Consider the following 6,000-nt stretch of genomic DNA (forward strand, 5'->3'; position numbering starts at 1 on the left):
TTTATTTCTATGGGGCTGTTCACATGAGCGGTGATTTTCACGCATCACTTGTGCGTTGCGTGAAAATCGCAGCATGCTCTATATTCAGCGTTTTTCACGTAACGCAGGCCCCATAGAAATGAATGGGGTTGCGTGAAAATAACATGGTTATAAAGGGAAAATAATAGCATTCTGAATACAGAATGCATAGTAAAATAGCGCTGGAGGGGCTAAAAAAAATAATAATTTAACTCACCGTAATCCACTTAATCGTGCAGCCCGGCTTCTCCTTCTGTCTTCATCTTAGCTGTGTGCAGTAACAGGACCTGTGGTGACGTCACTCCGGTCATCACATGATCCATCACCATGGTAAAAGATCATGTGATGACCGGAGTGACGTCACCACAGGTCCTGTTACTGCACACAGCTAAGATGAAGACAGAAGAAGAAGAAGCCGGCTGCGCGATCAAGTGAATTAAGGTGAGTTAAATTATTTTTTAACCCCTCCAGCGCTATTGTACTATGCAGTCTGTATTCAGAATGCTATTATTTTCCCTTATAACCATGTTATAAATGGAAAATAATCCAATCTACAGAACACCGATCCCAAACCTGAACTTCTGTGAAGAAGTTCGGGTTTGGGTACTAAAAATGTGCGATTCTTCTCACGCGAGTGCAAAACGCATTACAATGTTTTGCACTCGCGGGGAAAAATCAGACGTGTTCCTGCAACGCACCCACACATTTTCCCGCAACGCCCGTGTGAAAGAGGCCTTAAAAGGGTTATCCAGGAATTTGATATTTAGGCTCCATTCACACATCCGTGGTGTGTTGCGGACCCGCAACACACCCGCCCGGCACCCCTATAGAAATGCCTATTCTTGTCCGCAAGCTGCGGACAAGAATAGGACATGTTCTATCTTTTGCGGAGCTGCGGATCCGGAGATCGGGGCCGCGCTCTGCAAATGCGGATGCGGACAGCACACTGTGTGCTGTCCGCATCCATTCCGTCCCCATAGAGAATGAATGGGTCCGCACCCGTTCCGCAAAATTGCGGAATGGATGCGGACCCATTTGTGGACGTGTGAATGGAGCCTAATGTAGAATCCTTGGGATATTCATCAATATCAGACCGGCAGGTTTAAAGAGGAGCTCCGGTCTCTTCACAGCTTACCAAGGACAGCGCCGTACATTGCATAGTGGCCATGCTTGGTATTACATAAGACAGAGCTGCGCCACGGCCATGTGACCGAGATTTATCAAATATCATTCACTTTGATGCAGTTTTTCAACACAAGAATCTGTGCAAAAAACACACATCGTCCACAACGTGTGCAGGTAGCCATACAGGAAAGCTCTGGCTTGGGGCAGTTTGAAGAGCCCAGATAACTGCAAGAATAGCAACTCCCTAATAAAATGGTATCACAATAGATCCCACAGGACTACAGAGAAGCCAGACCCTGCCCGATAGCATAACCCTACTGAGGTGACATCTATGGTGACAGCGTGTCAGGTTGGATGACAATTCAATGTACACGGGAACAACAAGACAGTGAGAGACCAAAGAGGAATTGCACAATGACCTCAGGGACTGGGAGGACTCGGCCGTCCATGCACACAGCTTAGAAATAAGATTTTTTGTTAAATGTACCTTTATTACTGTATAATAAAAAGTTCTGCAACTTTCTAATACATTTTGCTTTAATTAACCAACATTGTCAAGATTTCTGCTTGCTGTCAGTGAACAGGAACATCCCTGTTTACATTGAGAGGTAGAAAACATATACAAATCTAACACCTCACAGCTGAGGGTTTGTTACAATTGTATCTGGTCCAGACAATATTCAATGACTGGACTCCAGACTGATACATTGTAACAAACTATCAGGACAGGAGAGATCAGTGCTGCTGATGTGTTTAGCTCTCAGAGGATTGTCTACACTGGGTACAATCAGTGGCGGATTATAATTGGGGCGTTTGGGTCTGTAGAACTGGGCCCGGCATCGCTGGGGGCCCCCCACCCCCCAACGCTGACCCAAACACACTCGAACTACAGCGGGGCACGGAAGCGCATAGTTCCCTGCCCCCCCGATGACCAATATAGGCTTAAGGCCTAGTAGGCCTGATACCTATGCGGTAGTAAAATCCTGGCGCAGGCGGGCGTGATGACATCATCACGTGCCTGTGCCCGGACGCAGCACACTAACGTGTACGTGCAGCGCGCCTGCCTACCATCTACGAGTAAGCGCCGACTGGGACACAGGTAGTTTCCTCCTCTAAACCTGGGGTGCGTCTTACATTCAGGTGTGTCTTATAAAACGAAAAATAAGGTATGCATTTTAAATTTGGTGACTAAAAATTCAATTTGGCAACTACATTTTTCAGTTTAGGAGCCAATGGCTCCTGGGTATTTTTGCAGTCCTATGGTAACACTACAGATAGCATAAGGTAAAAGCGTTCTCTGGGATTTATATATTGATGGTCTATCCTCAGGATAGGTCATTAATATGAGATTGGTGGGGGTCCGACTCCTGGCACCCTAGCCAATCAGCTGCTTGAGGAGACCGCCATGTTCCAGTAAGCGCTGCAGCCTCTTTGCTCAGCGCCGTCATTTGATAGCACTGCGCTTGGTATTTCAGCTCAGCCCCAATCTCTCGGATGGAGCCGAGCTGCACCGAGGCCATGTAACGATGAATGTGATGTCATGTGGCCGAGGAAGAGACTGTGGCGCTCACCAAGCACCGCAACCTCTTCATATCGAAAAAAATAAACTACACTAAAGTGGAGGGAGGGGCCCGAGTTGTGTAGACAGTCCCGGGCCTATCATGCACTTAATCCGCCCCTGGGTACAATTGTAACAAACCCTCAGATGTAAGAAGTGTAAGGTGCCTACAGGTTTTTAGCCTCTGAGACAGATCTCTAGCTTTCGGGAAATGGAGACATTCTTGTCTTCATCCACAGGGTTAGGGCTCATTCACATAAACGTAAGGGCTCTGCCAGTGTCCGCGGGCATCGGCCATTTGAATCCTGTATTGCGGTGCAGACCTACTGACTTGAATGGGTCCGTGATTTACAAAATACGGCAAAAGATAGGACATGTTGCAGAAGCATTGATCTGAAAGCTCACAGAAGCGCTTCACAGTGTTTCTGTTTGCTTCCGATCCGTGCCTTCGCTCCGCAAAAGATAGGACAAGTTGTGGAAGCACAGACCTGAAAGCCCACCAAATCGCTTAGTAGTGTTTCTATGGCCTTTGCTACATGTAAGATAGGAAATGACATTGTCGTAACTTGCGTATCGCGGACCCATTCAAGACAACAGGTCTGCAACCGCAGCACGGAGTGCACACGGCCAGTTTGCGGTCCACAATATGGGCACGGAGCCCTTACATTCGTGTGCATGAGCTCTAAGGCTAGGTCTACACGACGACATTTGTAGCACCAATGTCGCACAACTTTTATGATAGTCTATGGCGTCGCAATGCAACATGCTGCGACTGCCACAGAAAAATCCATCTCGAATGGATTGTTTGCGACTGTCACAGTGCGACACCATAGACTACCATTATAAAAAAATTGTCACGCGACATTGGTGCTACAAACATCGTCGTGTAGACCTAGCCTAAGAATTCAGATCCATCATCCAACTGGTGAGGGTTCGCTATTAGAGATGAGCGAACTTCTGTTTTAAGTTCGGCGTCTAAAGTTCGGGGGCGGGTTAGCGGAGAATCCCGATATGGATCCGGATATGGATTCCGACTTCCGTTGTGGTCCGTGGTAGCGGAATCAATAATGGCCGATTATTGATTCCGCTACCACGGACCACAACTGAAGTCGGAATCCATATCCGGATCCATATCGGGATTCTCCGCTAACCCGCCCCCGAACTTTAGACGCCGAACTTAAAACAGAAGTTCGCTCATCTCTATTCGCTATTGAAACAGTAATCTCTCTTGTCCCAATAGTTTGTTACAATGTATCAGTGCAAGTAAAATGTATCGGTCTAGACTGGATAAAATGTAATGAACCCCCAGCTGGTGAAAAATAATATTAGGCAGAATCTTTCATTACACATTGAATAAAACGCATTTATATTAAATCAGAATATGTACTGATAAGGAGCTGACTTATAAAAGGAAATCTGAAAACGTGTACAAACATAAGACTTCGCACAGCTGAGGGATTGTTACTATCGCATCCAGCATAGAAAAGCCCCTCTGGGCTAAACGCACCAGCAGCACAAATTTCTCTTCAGCCCTGATAGTTTGTTACAATTAGAGTTGAGCAAACTTGTTTTTTTGAGTTCTGCGTCCAAAGTTCGGGTTATCGAAGAATCCAGTTATGGATTCCAAATTCCGTTAGGGTCCGTGGTCCATTCGATAACCCGAACCCGAACTTTGGACGCAGAACTTAACAAGTTCGCTCAACACTAGTTACAATGCATCAGCGCAGGTGAAATGGATCCTATTTGGGACCCAAGCTGTTTAGATCGCAGAACATTGTCTAAGCTGGATACAATTGTAACAAAACCCTCAGCTGTGAAAAGTATCCATTCTGTGTGACGTCTGGAAGCAAACAAGAATGCTCACATTCACTGACAGCAATCACGGATCTTGTGGAATCGATGCACAAAGTATATTAGAAAGTTGCAGAACTTATCATGATACAAAGTTTCTACTTTATTTACGTAACACTACAACATTTGTTACCACTTAGTCACATGACTTTACTTTAGCCCTTTGACTATTCCCCAGGGTCCTGGACTTGTCTTTTCCAAAGAAGGTTTCAGGAATCATCGGTTTTGGATTAAAGGAAACATTTCAGATCCTCTATAGAATTAACGTCGGCTGCAAGTAAAGATCTGGGCTGTGGACATGGAAATCTCAGGCTGCCAGTCACTTCCTGCTGCTCTGTATCCCTGGGTGTTGCAATGACATGCAGGTTCCCAGGAGAGCAGGGTGTGGTGGGGGTCACCTGAGAAGGGGGTTACACCTGGACAGAACAGGGATAAGAGGGGGGGCAGGGCAGCTGAGTGCCAGGGTCTCCAGTTTGGCACATACCTCACTCCCAGCAATCTCCAATCACTCCCAGCTTGTGGCAGCTGCTGCACTTTGGGTCTGGGCTTCTTTTTTTTTTTTCTTCTATCAAGCTTTATTTAAAAGTAACCAAATGCACAAAGTGACGTCGAGCTCATAGATGACAGAAACTGCAGGTAGAGAGGTTGACAAACTGGAAATGGAGTGAAATAGCTGGTTCTTCTCCTCCTATTCCCTGGGAATTACTTGTATGCAAATAACATACATACTGCACTTAAAGGGGGAGTGCACTGAAAAACAGGATATATTATATACAGCTATACATACAGCAAGGAGAGAGAGAGTATTTAAAGGGGTTTCCCCAAGATCTAAACTTTAATCTGCAATTCACAGGATAGGGGATAAGTGTCTGATCGGAGGAGTCTGACCACTGGGAACGCCACTGCTTATGGGTGTGCCCCCCGTATAAATAGAGCGGCGAGCATGCGCAGGGCCGCTCCTGAGATTTCCAGAGAAAGTGTACGTGGCTATTCTTCAGTCCAAGGAGCAGACTGCCAGGATGGGCACAGGACCTCCGGTGTCATGATCAGTGGGGGTTCCAATGGTCGTATCTCCACCAACTCACAGAATATCCTATAGATAAGGGGTAAGCTTAAAGGGCATCTGTCAGCAGTTTTGTCCCTATGACACTGGCTGACCTGTTACATGTGCGCTTGGGAGCTGAAGACATCTGTGTTGGTCCCATGTTCATATGTGCCCGCATCGCTGAGAAAAATAATGTTTTAATATATGCAAATTATCCTCTAAGAGCAACGGGGGCGTTACCATTACACCTAGAGGCTCTGCTCTCTCTGCACCTGCCACGCCCTCTGCACTTTGACAGGGCACAACAGTGAAAACGTCATTACCAGTAATGAGCGAACTTCTGTTTTAAGTTCGGCATCTAAAGTTCGGCTTCCGGTTAGCGGAGAATCCCGATATGGTTTCC

General features: G+C 46.4%; 1 protein-coding gene across 1 annotated transcript in view; it reads right to left on the minus strand.

Annotated features, from left to right (window-relative positions):
• PATJ (PATJ crumbs cell polarity complex component) overlaps positions 1-5,114 on the minus strand; it is a 195,574-nt gene extending 190,460 nt beyond the window's left edge. Inside the window, exon 1 of the mRNA XM_044302377.1 lies at positions 5,037-5,114. The gene's annotated coding sequence lies outside the window, so the exon portion shown is untranslated. The remainder of the gene's footprint in view (positions 1-5,036) is intronic.
• Between the last annotated feature and the right edge of the window lie 886 nt (positions 5,115-6,000).

Source organism: Bufo gargarizans, chromosome 7 (assembly GCF_014858855.1).
Source record: "Bufo gargarizans isolate SCDJY-AF-19 chromosome 7, ASM1485885v1, whole genome shotgun sequence".
In the NCBI taxonomy this organism is placed as follows: domain Eukaryota; kingdom Metazoa; phylum Chordata; class Amphibia; order Anura; family Bufonidae; genus Bufo; species Bufo gargarizans.